Source organism: Grampus griseus, assembly GCF_964374135.1.
Source record: "Grampus griseus genome assembly, chromosome: 1".
Lineage (NCBI taxonomy): Eukaryota > Metazoa > Chordata > Mammalia > Artiodactyla > Delphinidae > Grampus > Grampus griseus.
Genome location: NC_139017.1, coordinates 73,753,454 through 73,776,842, shown reverse-complemented (window position 1 = coordinate 73,776,842; position 23,389 = coordinate 73,753,454). Strand labels below are relative to the sequence as shown.

Here is a 23,389-nt window from a genome sequence, read left to right as displayed (position 1 = left end):
CTATTATGTCGTTCTAAGAACAGTGCCATGGGGCGTGGTCCTAGGTGCTTGGTGGCCACATTGAATTCAGAGGGTTTGCCGTTGTCTTGTGGCTGTGTGACTTGATTCTTCTTTTACAAAAATGCTGTCCTCACTGGAACCCCTGTCTAAAATCAACTCCATGAGCTGAGGAGGCAGAGTGACCCCCTGGACTGAATTTCCCTTGGCCCTGTCCTTCCTAGTTTCATCCCAACAGGCAACAGCCCCCAAGTCTTGAGTAGTCATTTCCTAAGGTCATGTCCTCCTGGCATAAAGCAGAAATCTGTGTCCCATTTCTTTTTCTTTTTTTGCGTTATGCAGGCCTCTCACTGTTGTGACCTCTCCCATTGTGGAACACAGGCTCCGGACGTGCAGGCTCAGTGGCCATGGCTCACGGGCCCAGCCGCTCCGCGGCATGTGGGATCCTCCCGGACCGGGCCACAAGCCCGTGTCCCCTGCATCGGCAGGCGGACTCTCAACCACTGTGCCACCAGGGAAGCCTCTGTGTCCCATTTCTGTTGCACAGGATGTATCCCATTTCTGTGTTCCATTTCTGTTGCACCATTGAGTGTCAGAATGGTTCATCAGAGACCCTTTAAAAAATACGGTCTGTCCACTGATGCTGCCTGGCCAGGTAGAGGGTTGGAGAGGTCAAGGACAGAGCTGGCCCCCAGACTAAGGAAGAGTCCCAACACGCAGGACTTCCTGTGTGCTGGGAATTGAAGAGCTGTTTAAAACTCTGACGCTCTGTGGAATAGAGTGCAGAAAAATACCAGGTTTGAGAGGAGAAACTCAGGAAGTTTCACATGCAGAAGCTAACAGAGGGGAGGAGTCATTGAAGGGACGAAAGACAGTCCCAGAGCTAAGAGATCACATAATAAAGGGCCTCCCACGCAGTTCCACTCACGTGTACTGAGCACCTACTCTGTTTATGTGTACTGGTAAGTCTTGGGAATATGATAGTGAGTAAGACAGATCCCTGTCTTCAAGAAGATGCCATAGTCCACCTGGGATCTAAAGGGAGGGATGAGATGTCGGGGATCTGCACACGCTTCAAAGACGTCATGTTTGAACCTTGCACTGAAGGGTGGATGAAGGTTCAACTGGTACAGAAGTATCGGAGGAACATATTGGTCGGAGGGAAAAGCAAAGCCCCAGAGGCTCTCAAGGATGTGAAGTAATTGGCCTTGTGAGAGAGGAGGTGGATTCCCCGTGGAGAGGATGTCAAAGGTGCACAGGCTTGTAAGAGGCCAAGCGGGATGAAAAGGTTGCAGCCAGGGTCAATGGGTAAAAGATTGATACAATGCTAATAAGGAGAGGCCCCTGTAACCATTCTCTCCAAAGAATATTCACTGAGCACCAACCACATGGGAGGCATTCAGAGAAGGGATATGAATTAAAGAGACAATGATCCTTACCCTGATAGAGCTTCCACTAGTGGAGGAAGCGGACAATACACTAAAAATAAAAGCAATTACAGAGGATGTAGGGTTAGGAAGGAAATGAATGTGATGGTGTGACACAGAACAGCTGTATCTGAAGGGGCACTCCTTCAGGTAGTCAGGCCCCCAAGGCCTCCCCAAGAAGGTAACTTTTTTTTTTTTTTTTTTTTGCGGTACGTGGGCCTCTCACTGTTGTGGCCTCTCCTGTTGCGGAGCACAGGCTCCGGACGTACAGGCTCAGCGGCCATGGCTCACGGGCCCAGCCGCTCCTCGGCATGTGGGATCTTCCCGGACCGGGGCACAAACCCGTGTTCCCTGCAGCGGCAGGCGGACTCTCAACCACTGCGCCACCAGGGAAGCTCTAAAGGCATTTTTGACTTACAGTATTTTCAACTTATTGTGAGTTTTTTGGGATATGACTCCATTGTAAGTCAAAGAAGATCTGTATTTGAAAAAGAGAGAGGAGGCCAGCGAGGTTTGAGTGTAGCAAGTGAAGGGCAAGGAGGTAGGAGATAAGGTTGAGTTTGGATTTTGTCTTAAGAACAAAGAAAAACCACTGAAGGATTTTAAGCAGAGAGAAGATACTCTAATTTTATGTTTTAAAATAAGCACCATGGGTGCTGCACGAGCTCTAACTGGGAGGGCTCAGAGGAGGAGCAGAGACACCAGCTGGTAGGCTACTGCAGTGGTCCAGGCAGACAAGAGGGTAGCTCGGACTAAGTAGTGGAAAAGGAGACAGAGACAAAGTGGGCAGCTTCAAAATGTAGTTGGTGATTAAATGAAGAGATCTCAATGTGGGGGGTGCGAGAAAGGGAAGGATCAAGTAAAAGGAAGAGTAGGCTCTTTGGCAGAAGCTTGGGTCCTGGGTCCTGGGCATCTCTCCAGCTAGGGGACATTGCTGCTGCAGCATGGCCTGTAGTGCAGGAGCCTTGCTCTTCCTTTTGGTTCTGGAAGATCAGAGAAATGTCTGCCCAAGCCTTCTCTGAAAATGGCTGAGGGTTTGGAAAGCCAGCTCCTTCCGGGTTGTTCGCTCATGCTCATCTTGCCGGGGAGAAATGGAGGCCACTTTAATTTATTCAACACCTATTTATGATGCACTTGCTGTGTGTCAAAACTCTGTTCAGGGTGCTGGGGATAGAGGGGTGAACAAAACAAACAAAATCCTTACCCTCCAATTATAGTTGATTAGACTAAAAACAGGCGAAATAGTAAGTAAAACATATCAAAGAGTTGCAAGAGCTATGGAGAAAAGGCAGGGATGCTGGATGTAGGTGGCAAGAGTGGTTGAGAAGGCAGAGGTGGTGTATATACTGGGCTGCAGGATGTGCATATGGGGCTGTTCCAGGAAGCGGCCCTTCCGGGTCTCCTGTAGCTACAGTGGTACCACCCCATCCCCTGCAGCCAGTCTCTACTCATCATCCTATTTGTTTTCTTCTTAGTGCTTATCACACTCTGTAATGAGTTTGTTTATTTATTTGCTTATTCCTCCTTCAAATAATTCAGATGAATTCTGGTGTCATTCCAAAGGGTGTGAATTTGGGGAGGAGATGAAAATGGGGATGGAATTGTGAAAGCCGAGTCATGACCCGAGGTGCAGAGTTCAAGCTGGGAAGGTTCTAGACTTGATATCAGGCTCAGAGCTAAACAGTCCTGGGTTCAAGTTTTGGAGATCCTCCTGACTGGGGAGGAGGGAGATATACTCGTGTGAGAGGGGTTTGGAGAAACTGTGGGTTGGAGACCCTGAGGACTGGGTGAGCTGGACGGACCTCTCTCCCTTGGTCTGGGCAGGTTGCAGGAGGGGAGGGTTAGGGTTTCAAAACAGGGCTGTTGTTTAGTTAGAGGTTGGCTGATTCCTGCTCTAGTGCTAAGATGCTGGAAGAATTCAAACAGGAGTGAGCCCTGCCCCTACACTGACCTCATTCCGACGTCCCACCTCTAGCAGGTTGACAGACTTTCCCATAGGAGTCTCAGCTGGGAGGAGCGCCCTGAATCAGCAACTGAAACTCAGAGCAGGTGTTAATTAAGTCCCGGCAGCTGACAGGTGATGGTATCTTTCCTTCATTAAAGATGAGGGGTGTGCAAGGGGGGCCCCTGCTGCTCCCTGGCTCCTCCTGACTTTCAGAGAAGGCTAGGGGCTGGGGTGGGGTCTGCTCTGGGGAGTTTGAACAGAAGACCTGGTACCCAGAACAGAGGTCAGCTCTGTCACATGGGCACAGAGGAAGTGGCCCAGCTCAGGCCAGGGGAGGGGGCAGGCAGGGGAGGACCCCCGGGAAGCCCCGGGTTCTGTGAGCTGGTCTCAGCAAGAAAGGAGGGGTCCTTCTTGCTGATGGTACCCTTTGCCACTGCTCCATCCAGCTGGTCTTAATCTGAGCATTTTTTCTTGTCATTTCCCTCTCCTGATAAACATGATACACACACACACACACACACACACACACACACACACACTCATATACCCATTATGTGTCACAGGATTTGGAGGTAAAGAGTGACTTGGAAGAAAACAGGTGTCATGGAAAAGCATGAGATTAGAATTGGGGGATTAAGGTTACAGATATTTTTAGTTAACTCTTGGTTATATGATCTTGACCAAGTTACTTAAACTGTGCTGAAATATCCACATCTATAAAATGAGCATTTTTAAAAAATTCATTTTTATTATGAACGTTTACCTTTGTTGTGACGAGTTTAGATAATACTCAGGCACTTATGTGTCAACTCTGAGGTTCTATCCCAGTATACAGTATAGAACCATCATTAAGCCACATTCTTATTAAAGTGGACTTTTATAGGAAGAGAACTGGTCAGGTGTAAGAGGGTCTAAACATTTAAAAACACTTTTGAGGGTACAAACTATTAGGTATAAAATAAGTGACAAGGATATATTGTACAACATGGGGAACATAGGCAATATTTTATAATAACTATGAATGCAGTATAACCTTTGAAATTGTGGATCACTATAGTGTACACCTGTAACATGTATTTTACATCAGCTATACTTCAATTAAGAAATATAAAAATAAATAAATAAATATAAAACCCCGCTGAATTTGCGTCTTCCTATGCAAAATGAGGGAGTGCACAGAGGACCACAGGAGCCCTTCCAGGTTAGAGTCTGATTCTGAGGAACCAACAGCAGATAGAGGCATTCCTCAGGAGGCTCAGGGCAAGGCTCACGGTGGCCTGCAGGGGAGCACGTGTCAGGGCACGGCCTTTGGCTCAGATGCCAGCCCCACCTCTTATTAGCTGTCTGACTTTAAGCAAATTTCTTAACATCTTTGGGTCTCAGTTTCTTCATGTGTAAAAGCGGGACAATTATTTCTATCTCCCTTGCTTTGGGGGTTGGAATGTTGAATTAAATGAAAGGATTATATTAAGTGTTTTGCCTTTGGTTGCACGTGGGAAATGGAGGTGGCTGACAGGCACAGGGAATACTTGAGATTGATATCTTTTTTTTTTTTTTTTTTTTTTTTTGTGGTACGTGGGCCTCTCACTGTTGTGGCCTCTCCCATCGCGGAGCACAGGCTCTGGACGCGCAGGCTCAGCGGCCATGCCTCACCGGCCCAGCCGCTCGGCGGCATGTGGGATCTTCCCGGACCGGGGCACGAACCCGTGTCCCCTGCATTGGCAGGCGGACTCTCAACCACTGGGAAGCCCTGAGCTTGATTTTTAAGCTTCTGATTTCTCAAAGCCTTCTCTCTTTAAAACTTCCCTGGAGGGGAGGGCTCTGCCTGTCTTCACCACTGGAAGCTCCACCAGGGCAGAAGCAGAGGGGCCTGGCTGGCTCATCCTAGGCAGGACCAAGGAAGGGCAGAGTGCGGGAAATGGAGGGTCCTTACACACCAGCTAGTCTCACCCTTCACGTTACCAGTGAGGGAGCCGATGAGGCCCAGAAAGGCAGGAGCCCAAATGAAGTTGCACAGTAAATTAATGGGAAAGCCCGGATCAGGACCCATCCATTCACGTTTTATAATTTATCCTTGAGGGATCCCACCTCTGTCGCTGTTGGAGAACCCTATCCTACCTGGCCCAGGGAGTTTGTCATCGGGAAGGGCAGGCCGGCTGGGTGGCAGCGTCCTTTCTGAAGCCCACGGGCTCCCCCTGCTGGCCAAGAGCTGAAGGCGCCGCCTCCCGGCTCCCCGGCGCCTCGCAGGAGGGGTGGCCCTGGGCTCGCTGCTGGGTGCCTTGCCCAGGCATCATAATATGTTTTTAGAGATTCAGTATTCCACTGTACCGTTTAAAAGAGACTTAAATAATAAAAAGCGCTTTTACATTGAAGCACGTGATTACCATTGCAGGTGCTCTTCCCTCCTTTTTGTCTCTCAGGTGCCCTCTGACATCACCTTTCTCCTGCCTGCAGGACTTCCTTGAACATTCCTTGTACTTCTGGTTTGCTGGTGATGGATTCTTTCAGCCTTTGAACGTCTTAAAAATTCCTTAGTTCTTCTAAATTTTTTTTCTCCCATTCTCTAGGTTATCTTTTCATTTTGTTGAACATTTCCTTTGCTCTGCCAACGATTTTAAATTTAATTAGGTTGGGCTTCCCTGGTGGCGCAGTGGTTGAGAGTCTGCCTGCCGATGGAGAGGACACGGGTTCGTGACCCGGTCCGGGAGGATCCCACATGCCGCGGAGCCGCTGGGCCCGTGAGCCATGGCCGCTGAGCCTGCCCGTCCGGAGCCTGTGCTCCGCAACGGGAGAGGCCGCAACAGTGAGAGGCCCGTGTACCGCAAAAAAAAAAAAAAAAAAAAAAAATTAATTAGGTCGCATCTGTTTATTTTTGCTTTTATTTCTTTTGCCTTAGGAGACAGATCTATTTTTGAAAAATAATTTTTTTTAACTGGATATAAAGTTCTAGGTTGAAAGTTATTCGTTCAGTAATTTAAAGATCTTGTTCCGTGCCCTTCTGGCTTGGCTTGTTTCTGACAAGAAGCCTGCTATCATTCTTCTCTTTCTTCCTCTGTAAATAATGTATTACCCCCTCCCACCAACCTTCCCCACCATTTACTTTTAAGATTTTTTTTCCCCTTCGTCCCTGGTTTTAAGCAATTTGGTTACGACGCGCCTTGGTCTAGTTCTCTTCATGTTTCTTATGTTTGGGGTTCATTGGGATTCTCAGGTGTACAGTTTTTTAAAAATCAAATTTGGAAAAATTTTGTCCCACTCCACCCCATTCTCCAGTGGACTCCAGTTACACGTGTGTGTGTTAGGCCACATGAAGTTGTCCCGGGTGGATCCACATCTGCGGAGAAAGAGCAGAAGTGAATGGCAATTCTGTTCCCTTTTGAAATAGAATATGAGATATTCTTATTACTCAGGATCCATGTGGAAATACTGATATTGTTTTATGGATCTGGTATCACAGTCACTACTCTGGCTGTGTGGAAGGGCTGATCCCAGGGTCCTGGGACAGGATGGGAGAAGCTGGTAGGGCAGGACTCAGTCCTTTCGGACAAGATGGTGAACTGTGGGGATGCAACAGTAAACAGGATTTTCGGGAGGGGTGGAAGGAACGGTAAGGTTGCTTTGGGGGCTTCGGTTTTGTAGACGGTGCATGGGGTCCTGAGAGGGAACTGTAACTTGCAGTGACCATCATCTGCCAGGCCTGGTGCTAGGTTTTTCACAGTCATTACTCCATTGGTGCCTTATGACAACCTTGCATGGTGGGCATTATCCTTTTACGTTTTACAGTGGAGGACAATTTGACTCAGAGGGGTTAAGATAATTATTCTGTGGGACTCGTATTCCAGAGTCTGCGAGGGCAAGGAGGTCTGCTGGGAGCCCGAGAGAGGGCTCGTGGGACACACTGGTGTGGGAGAACCTGGAGCCCCCGGCTGGACCAAGCCCTGATGTGCCCGAGGTGTCTGTGCTCTGGAGACACCAGTGGGGGCCACGCCCATCAGAGCAGCTGCCACACCTGAGAGATGCCTCACAAGGGCGAGGTGTGGTCGTGGCAAGGAGCAAGAACCTGAGACTGTAGGGCCAGGAGGGGATAGAACGAGAACGAAAACAGAAGCTGAGGGCAGAAATGCAATAGTAAAATTTAAATAAACAAACAAACAAACAAACAAATAAATAGCTAGGGTTTGTAGTGAAATTGAGACGAGGTGAAGGGGTGCAACATTAATTTGACCATATGAAATTGTTGTTTTTAGGTGTAAAAATGGTGGAGTATGAGCAATTTTATCTGTTTAATCTAATGTAAACTCACTGAGAGTAGGCACTAAATCCTCAGTATTCCCCATGAAATGCAGGCCTGTCTAAATGAGCCACACTTGATTTTAGCATCTGGAATGCCCACTTGTTCCCAAATACATGTTCAGAAGCCCCTGTTAAAATCCACATATGTTACTTGGGAGGAGCGGGTATTATCTAGCAACTTCCCAGCAAAATTGATTTTATCAAACCAATTTGTTACTTACCCAGGACAGAGGTTGTATCAAGTGACTAAAAAGAGCATTGGCATGTTGATTAGACAGAGCCTGGGACAGGGGAGCTGATGGGCAGCCTGTGGGCAGCAGGCTGGCCCAGGAGGAAGGTTTGGGTAGAGGGCATGGAGAGAGAGGAGCCCCAGGTCTGGGGCCCCAGAGAACCTTGGCTGGCTTACCTTGCCCACAGCTGCCCCGTGCTGCCGGGCGGAGCTGGGGAATCTAGGATTCCTCGGTGCTCTGGCGCTCTCTGCAGGGAAAGTTATGAATTGCACCGCTATGTCTCAGGAAAACGGAGCTCAAGATGGAAGTGGAAGGGAAATAGTTGTTGTCAAATGCACACTATGTGTAAGCAGTGTGCTGGGCACTCAAAATACCCTCGAGCGGTGGCCATTATTATCCTGTTTGACAGAGGAGTAAACTCAGGTTCAGAGAAATTATGTGATGTGTCCAAGATCATAACTCAATGGTGGAGGAGCTGAGATTAAATCCAGGTTGGCCCCTCTCCAAAAAACAAAAGTTGACTGTGGGCACCTCCAGGACAAGGAACAACCTGTACTGATTTCTGAGTCCCCAGAGTATAGTGGGGGGCAATTAGTGCCAACCTCCAAAGACACAGAGCCCTGCTCACGCTCCTACACTTTGATGCTCCTCCCCAGAGCCAAACTGTAGCAAGTTTGAGCCCCTCTGCACAGGACATGAAAATTGGGCCCAGTTATGTGTCTGGGAAGCCCTTCATCCCTCTCTGCTGAGCACCTTTGACAGCCTCTTGGAAAACACTCTGCCATTATGTAGGGCTTCCCCTCCTCCTGGTCCTTTTCTATAAGAGACCACCTTTCCTCTTAACACCAGCTCTCCCTGTGTGACAGATGAAGAGACTTGATTCTCAGAGATGGAAGGTCGTTCACGCATTTATTCATTTATTTTTTGTTATACAGCAGAAACTAACACACCATTCTAAAGCAATTATACTCCAATAAAGATGTTAAAATTTTTTTATTGAAGTATAATTGATTTACAATGTTGTGTTAGTTTCATGTGTACAGCAAAGTGAATCAGTTATATATATATCCACTGAAACCAGTAAGTATTTACTGAGCCTCTACTATGTCCCAGTCCATGTTACCTGGCACTAAGGATACAACAGTGAACAGAACAGATAAAAGTAGGGGTGGAAAAGTGGGGGCAGGGGGGTAGACAGTAAACAATGAACCTAATAAATAAATAAATTACATAAAATGTTGGAAGGTGATAATGGCTATTAAAATAGAGTGGAATTAGGAGGATTGGGAGTGCATGTGGTGAGATTGGGGAATGAGTTGCAATTTAAATGGACTGACTGGTCCGATCCACTTTATTAAGAATCCTACTTTTGCACCAGTACTTGAATGAGCTTAAGGAGTGAGCCAAGGAGATATCATGGGTAAGAAACATTCCAGGCAGAAGAAACAGCCAGTGCACATGCCCTGAGACGAGAGTGTGCCTGATGCATGCAAGATACGCGAGGAGGCCAGTGTGGCTGGGAGGGAGTGAGAGAGGAGGAGAGTAATGGGGACAAGACATCACCGTTTATTGAGTAACTGTTATATGCTAGGCATCATTAGGCACTTCTTGCCAACTCCTCTGGGAGGGTGTTACGAACCCATTTATAAGTTGAGAAGTGAAGCTCAGTGAGAGTGGGTGACTTGTCCATGGTCACAGGGCTAGCAAGTCAGGTGTTCTGGCTCCAGAGCCCTGTCCTCTCTTCAACACCCTATTGCCTTCATCATTTTTTAAAAAATATATATTTATTTATTTGGCTGTGCCGGGTCTTAGTTGTGGAACATGGGATCTTTAGTTGTGGCATGCGGGATCTAGTTCCCTGACCAGGGATCGAACCGTGCCCCCTGCGTTGGGAGCGCGGAGTCTTCCCCATTGGTCCCGCTTTTGCTTTCTTTATGTGTGGTTCTTTTGTGGGTGAGCCATCCCTGCCTGTAGCAGATGCGACGTTCTAGACCAGCCTCTCCAGGTGTGGGTGGGGCAGGCTCAGGGGTCGCAGAGGAGCCCTCGAGAGTCTCAAGCTCTGAGTGTCAATCTTCTCTCCACATCGAGGCTGTTTCCTTGTACCCCTAGTTTTATGTCCACCTTCTGCACTACTCTGAAATCCATGACTGTTTATAGTTCTCTCTTTTCATGGCATTCAGTAAACGATCGATCTTTTATTTCCTGAAAGAGAAAGCACAGAAGTTACATTCTTCTGTAAAATGAAAGCAAATACGGGGTTTATTCACCATGGCTGTTTCCTACCCAGATTCTCCTTTCTCTGGGCAGTGGATACAGACTAGCTCAGGTATGTGCTATGGTGTGTGCGTGTGTGTGTGTGTGTGTGTGTGTGTGTGTGTGTGTGTGTGTGTGTGTGTGTGTGTGTGTTAGGTGGGGGAGGGGATGGGGTCCAGGCAGGCATCTTCTGCATTTGGCTCCTTCCTGGGGGTGGTGGGGGGTTGGTGTACTTTTGGGAGCATCTGGCCAGGCTGTATCTGCATGCTGCGGAGAAGTGTGGGCGCCACCTGCTGGTTGCCTGTGCAAACCACCTTTTCACCAAGTGAATCTTCACTCATTTTTTCTAGGTCAATCTGGAAGTGGCACACAAAACCTTCCTAGATGTGACTCTACCAAATTAATTTCTCCCTTTTCAGTCTTCCCAAAGCATTTTGTGTATCTGGTACCTTTATGGTAGCATCATGCTAATGTCCCTTTGTCACAGCTTGTGCTGGTATGCGTTAGAAACAATATTTTCTACACCTAAGATGCCCTTCATCTCCTGTTAAACTATCACAACTTCAAAAATCACTTATTCCGGGCTTCCCTAGTGGCGCAGTGGTTAAGAGTCCGCCTGCCGATGCAGGGGACGTGGGTTCGTGCCTCGGTCTGGGAAGATCCCACATGCCGCGGAGCGGCTGGGCCCGTTAGCCATGGCCGCTGAGCCTGCGCGTCCGGAGCCTGTGCTCCGCAACGGGAGAGGCCAAAACAGTGAGAGGCCCACGTACCGCAAAAAAAAAAAAAAAAAAAAAAAAAAAATCATCTATTCCCAGAGACCATCCTTTAATCCCCCCTCCCCACCTCCCAGTCCTGTGTGGCCCCTGTGCTACTTCCTTAGACTGTGTGGTGATCGTGTCTGTCTCCCCCAGTGTGTGAACTGCTTGAGGACAGGGGATTAGCATCCTTACCTCTGATTCTGGATGACAGGGCCTGGGACATGGTAAGGTGCTCAGTAACTGTTGAAAGAAAGAAAGAATGAATAGCAACAGACTACAGTAAATAGCGAACAGACTGCACTTTGATCTGTAGAGATGTGTGGAGTTTCTAAAAATGGAAGAAGAAGGCCCTCTTTTCATGGGAGAGTTCCAAAGAGTTATCACACTTAAAAATTTTTTTATACTAAATATTGATGCTGGCAACTCAAGAACATCCTTTCTTAAGACTTTTAGGGGTCAAAATTCACACAAACATCTCCAGATGTTAAGGCTTTGACTTTTTAAACAGAGACAGACTGCATGCATTTAGGTATTGCTAAACCTTGCTCATCCTTTGATCTGGCCCCCCAGATTCCTTATCTGCTCTTGTCTAATAGTTGAAAAAAACATTTTGTCACAGCACTTATCACACTTTAGCGTGATTGTCTGGCTACATGTGTGCCTCCCACAAATAGTTTAAAAGGGCATAGTGACTACGAGGGAGAAATGTTGGAGGTGAACTGTATGTAAAGCCAGCCTGGGGCAGGCTGCCAATGGCCATACCTGCAACATTAAATGAAGACTCGCTCTTGTGCAGGGGTGCCCTCTAGTGGACAACCAACAAATTAAAAACAAAAGAAGTTTAAAAAATATTTTTTACTCTACGGATTACTAACTGTGTCAACAAGTGAGTATTCTAGCCTTTCCCCATTATTTTTTTTTTATAGAGAGGTATAACTTTAACTAGCAGATTACATAAACCTTGTGTTGAACTCAATGCATTGTTACACATGTATGCACCTCTGTAGTCACCATCTAGATCAAGATAAAGAACATTTTCAGCACCTCAAAAAGCTGCCTCATGCTCCTTTTCATTTAGTGCAAAGACTAAATACTATTCTGAACTCTATCACCACAGATTGCTCTTGCCTGTTCTTGAACTTCACATAAATAGAAATAAATGGACTCATACAGTACATACTATTTTGTATCTTACTTATTTTCACTCAACATTGTATCTGTGAGGTTCATCTATATTGTTGAGTTTGCTCTTTTTATAGATGTGTTTTATGACTATACCCTATATATATTTAAATCCATTTGTATTAGTTTTCTGATGCTGCTATAATAAATCACCACAAATTTAGTGGTTTAAAACAACACAAATTTATTATCTTACAGATCTGTAGGTTAGAAGTCCAATAAAGATATCAGTGGGCTAAAATCAAGGTCTACGCAGGGCTGCATTCCTTTCTGGAGGCTCTAGGGCAGGGTCTGCTTCCTCACCTTTTCCAGCTTCTGGAGGCTCTGCCTGTATTCCTTGGTTCGTGGCTACTTCCTCCATCTTCAAAGCCAACAACTTTGCATCTTTCTGACCATTCTTCAGTATTTATACCTCCTTTGCTGAATAGAGTCAGAAAAAGTTCTGTGATGGGCTTTGCTGGTGGCGCAGTGGTTAAGAATCCGCCTTCCAATGCAGGGGAGGCGGGTTCGAGCCCTGGTCCGGGAAGATCCCGCATGCTGCAGAGCAACCAAGCCTGTGCGCCACCACCACTGAGCCTGCGCTCTTAGAACACGCTAGCCACAACTACTGAGCCCACGTGCCACAACTACTGAAGTCTGCATGCCTAGAGCCCGTGCTCCACAACAAGAGAAGTCACCGTCGTGAGAAGCACGCGCACCACAACCAAGAGTAGCCCTTGCTCACCGCAACTAGAGAAAGCCCACGCGCAGCAACAGACCTAACGCAGCCAAAAATAAATAAATAAAATAAATTAAAAAAAGAAAAAGAAAAGGTCCTCTGATTTTTTTTTTTTTTTTTTTTTGCGGTACGCGGGCCTCTCACTGCTATGGCCTCTCTCGTTGCGGAGCACAGGCTCCGGACGCGCAGGCTCAGAGGCCATGGCTCACGGGCCCAGCCGCTCCGCGGCATGTGGGATCTTCCCAGACCGGGACACGAACCTGTGTCCCCTGCATCGGCAGGCGGACTCTCAACCACTGCGCCACCAGGGAAGCCCGGTTCTGTGATTTTAAGGACCCATGTAATTTAGATTGGGCCCGCATAAATAATCCAGCATCATCTTCCCACCTTGAGGTCCTTAATTTAATCACATCTGCAAAATCCCCTGTTAAGTAAAGTATTCACATTCTGGGGATTAGGACTTTGGCATCCTTCGGGGGCCATTATTCTGTTTACCATACCATTCAACTGTTGATAGACATTTGCGTTGTTTCCAATTTTGAGCTATGATAAATATGCTTTTCTCTAGCACTTTAAAGATGTGATTCCATCATAATACGAGGTCTATAATTTCTGTTGAAAAGTCAGCCTTGATTTTTATTATTACTCCTTTGAAAATTATGTTTCTACCACTCTGGCTGCTTTTGAGATTCTACATATGCTTTGGTTTTCTGTAATTTCACTATAATTTGCTTAGATGAGGACTTCTTTAGATGAATCATGCTTGAAGTTTGTTGAAATTTTTGAACCTCTGTGTCTTTCACCAGATTTTGAAAATTCTTGGTCCTTATTTCTTCAAGGATTGCTCTGTCTCATTCTCCCTTCTCCTTGTGGACTCCAGTTACATGCATATTGACTTCTCAAGCATGATGCGTTTGACTTGTTCACTCTGCCCCCGACCCCCGCATTTCTCCTCTGTGTGCATATGTTTGTATATCTTCTTTTGACTTTTCTTTACTTATCCTGTCTTCTGGCATTCCCAGTCTGCTATTAGATCAATCCAGTAAGCTTCTAACTCCAGATGCTACATTCTTTAGTTCTAGGATATCCACTTGATTTTTTTATTGATTCCAGTTCTTTGTTGAAATTCTCCTCCTTTTCATCTGATTCATCCTCCTGTTTTCTTTAACATATTTATTAGTTTTATATTAAGTACTAGTCTGTAAACTCCAGCATCTAGAGCGTCTCTTGGATTGCTTTTTCTCTCATAACAAAAACAAAAATGGTACTTATGTGAGGTTAAGGGTATGCCAACTAACCTTATTATGGTAAATATTTTATATCATATACATTATCAAATCATCACATTGTACACCTTAAACTTACACAATTATATGTCAATGATATCTCAGTAAAGCTGGGAAAATCATCTTAATAAAAATCACCTTAATACCAGCTTAAGAGCTTATATCAATGAAACTACAAGGCTTTGTAATCAGATGTACAATGAAAGTTGAGTAGAGAGGCATGTTTCTTCTCTGGAAGGGAAGAATGAATATTATAAAGAAGTCAGTTCTTCCCAAAGCAAATTGTACTTTTTGTGCAACTCCAATCAAAATTATACTGAGCATGTTGGTATTTCAAAATTATTTGAATTAATATGGAAATCTAATTATGTGAATCTAGTTTTAATATTTTTTTAAAAAATAATGAGGGGATAATAACAGTAACCTCCACTAGATATTTTTGAAGGGAAGGAGCTTTTATAAAAACCAAATTTGGGGCTTCCCTGGTGGCGCAGTGGTTGAGAATCTGCCTGCCAATGCAGGGGACACGAGTTCGAGCCCTGGTCTGGGAAGATCCTGCATACCGCGGAGCAACTGGGCCTGTGAGCCACAATTACTGAGCCTGCGCGTCTGGAGCCTGTGCTCCGCAACAAGAGAGGCCGCGATAGTGAGAGGCCCGTGCACCACGATGAAGAGTGGCCCCCGCTTGCCACAACTAGAGAAAGCCCTCGCACAGAAACGAAGACCCAATACAGCCATAAAATAAATAAATAAATTTAAAAAACCAAAAACCAAAATACAAACAAAAAAACCCACCAAACTTGCATTGTGTTTGCACAGCTCTTCCCAGAGTCTGATGCTCTGAGGTTCTACTTCACCCTCTTCCTGTGCTGAGACACAAGTCAAGACCCTGGTTCTCAGTCCATCTCTGGGTGGCTGCTGGATGAGAGGTGAGGAGACAGAAGTAACCCTGAGTTTCCCTCACTTGCAGATGAGCCAGCTTTTCTGCCTGTCCCCACACAGCACCCCAGACGCCCTGCTGCAGTTCTGGAAACTCCCAACCTTCCTGCCTGATTAGTTTTCCACCTGGACCTGCCCCAGTGTATACCTCAGAGTCCATGCAGGTGCCACGGTGGGTATGATGTTCCCAAATGTTTATGCTAAAGGCTGCCTGGGTAACTCTCCCAGATACAATGAAGCACATCCAGGAGAGTCTGTGTCGCTACTTCCAGATACCCAGTACCCGGCCGTCTTTCCTAGAAAGTCAAATATGCGTAGATGTACTGGTTGTGTGTCCACTGCTTACTCTCCCCTTCATCCTTAACTTACAGAATCTCTACACTGATGTCCATAGTGTCCAGATATAAAACCCTACACTTCTCCACCTCTCTTGTTCCTACAGGCAGTCAGTGGGATTCAAGGGCTTGTTGGGCTTTAGAAAAGCTCAGTAAAGGGATAATGACCTAGGAAGACCTTTACCCACACTTTTCCCTTCTTCCCACCTAAAATGCAGCCTTGCTGCTCAGAATACCATCAGCCACCTGAGATCAGAGTGCCTTGCAGGAAACAGCAGCGCTAACGATGAAATAAGATAGAAAGGCATCCTCTCTGATGACTCTTTGGAGCCACAAAGCAGCCATGGGACACCTACCTCTGACTTCATTGTACACGAGTGAAGACAGGCTGCTTTCTATTCTACATTGCTATAATTTTGAGTTTCCGCTGTAGTGGTAGAACAATTTCTAACACACAAAGCACAAAGCAGTGCTTTCTAGCCCTTCTCAGCCTCCGGAACACACAGAATACAGGGACCTGTGTACAGCCTACTGTGGAAAGACGAAGCTGCTGGGGCCGGAGGGGACCCTCCTGGAGGGAATCAGTCCTCAGAGCAGCTTTTCCTTCTAATCACTCAGATCCTGTCCCTGCATCATGAACAGCAGGCTTCTGAGGCCCTGAACTCTGGGGGACGTCAGAGATGACGAAGAAGAGGAGAAGGACCAAGAGGTTTTGTAGGGGGGAAATCAGAGCTTTATTCCAACACGGGGAAGAGAGGGAAGGAGGCTAATATCCAGGCTGAGCCTCTGGGCTGCCCAACCGAACACAAGGCTCTCCCCAGGAAGCCCTGTGAGTCTCTGGGGTCCCTGTCAGCCCCTGTCCTGGGAGATGAGAGGGAGGAGGGGGGCATCTGGCCATAGCAGGTTCTCGGTCATTCCGTTCCCCAGCAGCCCCTCTAGGGTCAGGTCAGCAGCCAGAGCCCCCGAGGGCTCAGCTCACAGCAGTCGGGGCTCTGGTGCCGGCACCGGTGGAGGAGAAGGGCCTGCGGTGGTCCAGGTAGCAGCCCCTGCCCCAGAGCTGGGGCCACAGCAGGAAGAGACTGGAGGGGGACAGGGGGCTGGGCACTGGGGAGGGCACTTTGGGGGACACTTAGGTGGCCATTTTGGGGGTGGGGCACTTAGGGGACCCTTGGGAGCGGGCTGGCACTGCTGCTGGTTTTGCTGGCAGGACATCTTGGTAGGAGTTCAGTTAACCTAAAAGATGAGGAAACTCTTTAAATATTCATAATTGTACCTCTTTTAAAATCACTATCTATATGGAAGAGGAATGATGTTTAGATCATAGTTACATCAGTGACCTGAAGCAACTGCATCTTTCCTCCAGATGAAAATACATGGATTAAAAAATCAACAGGCTGAGCTTATTCTCCTTCCAGGGGGGAGCTGGGATTGCTCCCTCCTCACATGCCAACACCAAAATTCACAACCCCTTGGTGTGCACATTCCCTCAGTACAAGCCTGTGCTCCCCGCTAGCCGTCCAGGACAACTAGGAGTGCTCTGGGTTGTGTTTAACCCAGCACCCCAGAAAGAAAAGGGCCTGGTTTGAAGCATTATCCATTTCTATGGCGTAAATATTCCCAACTCGGCTACTGTCCAGCTGTGAGTGACTCTCCTGAGAACCCCTCCCACCTACCCTCTCAGGAGAGAAGTCAGGACTTCTGTCCTACTGGCCCTGTAGAAAGAACCCCGACCTCAGCCTCAGAGGTCAGCTGTCAGGTCAACCATTGACACTTGCTGTAAATGCTGATGAAGCTTCAAGGTGCGAATCCTCCCTGGGGACTTCTGGCGTTTTTTTTTTCTCCATCCACTTGACATCTCAATCCAATCCCAGGGAGAACAGTGTCATCCAGCACCTTGGTGACCTTATAGCACCCCGTCCCCATGCTGAGCCTCAGGGAGGCTATTGAACACAGAACAGGTACATATAGATATACAGATGTAGATACACACACATACACGTACACATAATAGCAGAAAATAATATAATAACGAATGATTGTTGACCTCTTATTTTGTTCTAGGTATTGTTCTAAGTGCTTTACACATATGACCCCATTTGATCCTCCTAATAATCCTGTGATGTAGGTACTACTTATATTCCCACTACACTAAAGAGAAAACTGAGGTTCCTAGGGTTAAACAAATTGCCCAAGTTCACACAACTGGGAAGAAAGTTTAGACAATTTGACCCCCAAAATAAAATCACAATTCATTCTCAATCATTTCAGTATAAAATCAACAGCTTTCTCAATCTGAAGTGCTAATAAATTTACACGTAGATTAGATACACTGGCATATACATACTCCATCTGTAATGGCATTATAAGAGAAGCTATAGTCCACCGAATTCTTTTTGGATGTGAGCATCATACATAGTCCCAGAATGTCAGTTTTCCTGTATGGCCCCAAATGTCAATTGTTTTGTTTGGTGGGGTTTCCAGTTCATTGATAACTATGCTTTTTTTTTTTTTTTTTTTTTTTTTGCGGTACACGGGCCTCTCACTGTTTGTGGCCTCTCCCGTTGCGGAGCACAGGCTTCGGACGCGCAGGCTTAGCGGCCATGGCTCACGGGCCCAGCAGCTCCGCGGCACGTGGGATCTTCCCGGACCGGGGCACAAACCCGTGTCCCCTGCATCGGCAGGCGGACTCTCAACCACTGCGCCACCAGGGAAGCCCGATAACTATGCTTTTTAAATTACTTCCTCATATCAGGTCCCTGACAACCTTATCGTCTGCTTAACTCTTTTCTATGTAATACCTGTGCACTTGCTTCTCATCAAGTCAAAGATGGAACTGATCATTTTTCATGACCCAAACAGTACTAATTATAGGCTATCATGGAATAAAACTATCTTAATCAGATACCATCACTACACACACACGATAGCTTAAGACCACTTATATTCAGTTTTGGTATCTTTTTAATCGCTGGAATGAGAAGACGTTTTAGATGAATACGTAAGCATTAAGGAAATACTTACCAAACACTGCATATCTGAGCCTTGGAATACCTGTGACCAAGGCACTTATTCTCAGAGATTCTGGGCTGAGCAAATCAGATAAAGATCAAACAGATCTCATGAGAGTACAAGAGAGAGGGATATGCTCAGATGAATTAAAAGAGCAAAGCATCTCCAAAGGGAAAAATTCAAGGATTTTTGTAGACTGCCCCTACTAGTAAGGTCAAGGGTCAGAGTTCATTATCTCACTCCCACACACACTCAAGGAGTACTTACTGGCCATGAGGCCGACTCTGGACACCAACATGCCTTAAAGAAATACAGCCTCTACCCACCTTGACTGTATTCCACTGGAGAGACAGAAGTTGGACAAGTGAATGGAAACACAGAATTAGTAATTATAGGCCTTCAGGTGGGTGGGGTCATTCCACTGGAGGTCTTCCAATGGTGCTGGAGACCCTCACTGAGACCAAACCCCATTCCCGGGCCTTCCCCGAATGACAATGCCAGTGGTCCAACAAGGATGAGTACAAGATTGCTTTCTAGCTCATTCCACCTCATCCATCAGAGGGCTGTATAAGCTAGAGGAGGAGGGTCACACAACCCTGAGGTTGTGGAGAGGGCAGGACAGTGAAAATCCATACAGGCATCCTCTCCTGATCCCTGCACACCTGACAATGGGCTTCTGTTCTAATGTGTGGTTGTCAAAGAGCTTAATTCTCTTAGCCTTCTCTGTGCATAGGAAGGATCTAAGAATCCGAAAGGGTGGCTCTATGTTTCCTTAATCTGAACTCAAGTAAGCCAGAGCTTTCCTTCGCAAAAATCCTTTCAGTTAATAGCTAACTTAGCAGCAAAGACTGAACACAAACTTGTAGCTAATATGATATTTTATTGAAAATGCATTTATGAAATAATATCCAAACTCGTGTCTTTTTTACATAAAACGACATTTTATGTCATTGTCATTTAAAAAATCATTATAGGGACATTTAAAATATATTTTTGTAATAAGAGTCTCCCTGATACACCATTATATCCTCAATTTATTTGTTTCAGTAATATGTCCACATTTTAGGTTTATTAAAACAAAGCATACATGTACTTTTAAAAATTAATTTATTTCTGTTTGGTAGATTGATCTTTTTTCTCCTATCCAGCCGAAGTTAAGAACCCAGGCATTTATTCAGAGAGGAGGAGTAAGACTTGGTAAGCAGAGTGAAAACTTGAATTAAAAAAAACAGGACCAGGGGGTTTAAAAACATTTATTGTAGCAAAGCGGCTCATTCAGAGCAATCACATCCAAACCTCAGGAGAGCAAGTTTGAGCCCAGCCCAGAGTCTCTGTGCCAACAGCTGTTTCCACAGCGCAGCGCCGGTGTGGTCTTATCCCCAAGGTGAGACTCATCGAGGGGTGGACGAGACTGAGGGATGAGAAGCACGGGACTGGAGCCAGTCCTCGGCCTGCTGGTTACTTGGGTGATGCTCAGAGCCCAGCTGGGAAGCGGCCTCAAGGCTGTGGAAACAGCTGGATCTCTGATGTCCCAGTCAGCTGACGCCACGGCAGCCCTAGGTCCAGGACCACAGCAGGAAGAGACTGGAGCAGGGCATCTTGGGAGGGTCCTTCTGGGGACACTTTGGGGGACACTTGGTCGTGGGCACTTTTAGAGGAGGCTGGCAAGGCCGCTGGGTTTGCTGGCAGGACATCTAGGTGGGAATTCAGTCAACCTAAAACCCAATCCAGAGGCTTTATGGATTTGTGAAACCTTAGGTCATTGCTTCCTCCTTTGCAATCTGTCCCCAGGCTGCTGATATCTGGAGGTAACCGTAAGCGCACACACAGTCATTAAAAATGAATGTGTCTCTAAGATATCGCACAGTTCTTGTCGCATAGAAGATGTCCAATAAATGTAGACGGAACACTAAAATGGAAGCTCCATGAGAACAGGGATTTTCAGCCCCCCACTCAGTTCTGCACACTTTATATTCCAGTGTCTAGAACAGTACCAGGTAATGTGTAGGAGCCCAATAAATAACTGAATACATGAATAATATATGAATGAGAAAGAGGAAGGAGAAAAGGGAGAAAGGCAGGAAGGAGGGCAGGAAGGCAGTTATATTCAAGTAGAGAAAAGGACACCAGTTGGCATTTCGTGGTAATATTGGGTGTCACCATTTTCTCCATGTGCACCCGCCCCCTCTCTAAGCATCCATGAATACACCTGTGAGAGGTAAATGGCCTAGGATACGCCCTCCCCAGCCAGCTGTCTCAGTTACCAGAGGCCAGACGTTGGCAAGAATTCAGGCCGGCTAATCACTCACCATCCAGTTTTAGGGGGTGTAATTCCCAGGGAGATCCACCAGCCCCAAGGCAAAATCCATCCTCCTCCCTCCTCCCTCTTCTTTCCCCGTGGTCTCCAACAGGCCCCTCCCTTTCAGCTGTGTCCTCTCTAGGTTCAGAAGGACCCACTCACCTGGTCAGACCCAGATGTGTACGGCCAGTCCCAGAGGTTGAGGGTGGATGAGGAACTGGTGCCTGAGATGTGTTTTATAGGCTCCCACCTGACTAGGCTCCAGGGATTCCTGGCTCTGGGAGGAGCAGGAAGGGGCTCCTTCTACCCTGGGCACCTGCAGGGTAATTCTTGACGTTCAGCTCCTTGACTATTCATTCCATTCCTCCCAGGGAGAGCCTGAGTTATGCTTCTGAAGCTGGAGACCTGACCCTCACCAAACCATATTCTTTTCCAGGTTCAAGACTCCACGTAGCATCATGAGGAACCTGGTTTCCCAAAGCACTGTGATCCTGTTCTTTCTTGGAAACATATAAATAAACAACTTTCCTGTCGTCTCAATTCAGCCCATGATCCAGCTTCCTTGGTCCTTGAGAAAATGCCTCTTTAACCTCATGGGCCAGCTGCTAGCTTTGAGCCTGAGCATCTTCCAAGTTGGTTGCTTTGTAAATCCCATAGTTCTTCTCTTCTGTCTCCCTGTCTCTGTCTCTGTCTCTCCAGTGAGGGAATGAACATGGGCATCAAGGCTAAAAGAATTTAGGAATTACTGCCTGGACTAACTTTCTTGCTGGATATATACTAAAGAATTATTTGAAAACAGTTCTGCCTTAATGTTGACAACCCATGTTTTCATGTCATCACTCTTTCTCTAATCCTCACAATAACCGAGGCAGGCAGTACAGCTACGTCACACCTGTTTAACAGGTGGCTATAAGGAAGCTCAGGGGGTTAAAGGTTGGGAAAGAGCAGGAGCCAGTCTCACATGTGGGATTCCCTGGCTCTGCTTTCACTCCACTGCTCTTTTTAGCCCACACCACTCAGTTTTCCGCAACATACCCCTGAGCGCAGCCCTGTCTTTCCCAGAGAGTAAAATCCAAGTATGGTCTTTCTGTTACGAGGTCTCAGTCTGAAGGGGACCTCCGGGGAGGGGTCAGAGTGAAGCTCTGCCTTGATTTTTCTCTGCTCCCTATTTCACTTGTAAGGGCTGCACTTAACGCTGTATTTTCCCTCCGCAATTGCACAGCGGACCTGCTGGGGTCCGCCTTGGGTAGGGAACTAAAGGCAGCCTCCTGCTCTGTCTCTGAGCCCAGCCGGAATGAACTCAGCCCTGTGCTCTTCTGTCGATGAGCTAAGGGTGGGGCTGCTTTGACATTGGACCGGACTCTAAGGGGCACCCACAGGTTTCTCCTCTTCCTCGTTGTTGCCTGTCCGTTCTGTGGGCCTGCAGGCTTCTTTTCAGGACCCCCACCTGCTCTCCCCCTTCTACCCAAAGCCGACACGTCTGCTCTTCCCTTGAACACATTTCTCACAGTTTCCTTCTCCATGGCATCTGGCCCCTTCACATGGGAACAAAGAGCCTGGGGAAGGAGTAAAAATCTGGGACCTGCTTGTAATATTGGGGTTGCTGAGGACCTCGGAGAGCTGATGACCTTGTGACCCTCCGGGTCTCAGGAAGGGCAAAGGGCAAAGGGAAGAGGAGGAGGAGGATGTGATGGAGGGGAACTCCCTTCTACACAGGAAGGTCATTAAAATCTCCTCGGGTCCTGAGGTCCTGCGGGAGAAGGGGATGGAGATGGCTAATCAAATAGATGCGTGCTTTGACTCTCTCATCAGTGGGGCTGCAGTCTGGAGGTAGATAAATAATCAGGTTGAGAAGAAAGCTGGAAACAGAAATCTTGTGACTTATGTCCTACTTGGTGCTGTGGAAGGAGCTGAGACTCCTCCCAAGCTTCCCTGGCTCCCATGGAAGTGAAAGGGATCCAGAGGTTCCCATCTGTCCCACGGAGATGGAAGGAACTCACGGTGCTGGCAGAAAGTTCGCTGGGGGTGTGGGGGCTTGGGAGGTGGGAGGGTGACCCTAGCCAGGATGTAGGGTCTGTGCCTCTACAGTTGAAAGTGTCAGGGTGGGCTGCTGGGGACAGGCTGTTCGGGAGTCACAGCCAGGGCTCAGGGAGATCCCCAGCTGCAGGAGGAGCTAGAGTGAACTAGAATGAGCCAGGAGGATACTGCACCTGCCCAGGCCATGGGAACAGAACACGGCTTCCCTGACCACCTGGCCCCAGCCCAAGAACCCTGTCAGTTCAGTCCTTCGACAGCAGGGACCAGCAAAAACCCCAAATCGAACAGTAGAACACCAGGCTTCCCTTGGTGTGGGGCTTACAGGCCATATAAGCTTCCTTGCTCATGAACCCAGATGCCACCATGGGCAGGACAAGGGGGAGAGGGGTAAAACATGTTAATAGGGAGGTGAGATTTACTTTGGATAATTTCCTAAAATGAGATTTTCTTAAAAGAGATAGAAATATATACAGCTAATTAGTAATTTTAAGTGTGTTTTCCCCTGTATCCCCATCCTAAGTGGGCCAATTGCTCAAGAAACAACATTATATTCATTTCAATGAACGAAGCCCTAGTTCTTTCCACATTTTGGTTTAATGTACAAATGTTGCCAACCTACCACATTTTATACAAAGCCTGGTCTCCTTGCAACCTGCTTTCCTGGGAAGCACCCACAAGGTG

General features: G+C 47.0%; 1 pseudogene across 1 annotated transcript; it reads right to left on the bottom strand.

Annotated features, from left to right (window-relative positions):
* Window positions 1-16,309: 16,309 nt before the first annotated feature.
* On the bottom strand, window positions 16,310-16,575 carry LOC309838267 (late cornified envelope protein 2D-like; annotated as a pseudogene). Its single transcript has one exon. The product of its transcript is annotated as a late cornified envelope protein 2D-like (transcript).
* Between the last annotated feature and the right edge of the window lie 6,814 nt (window positions 16,576-23,389).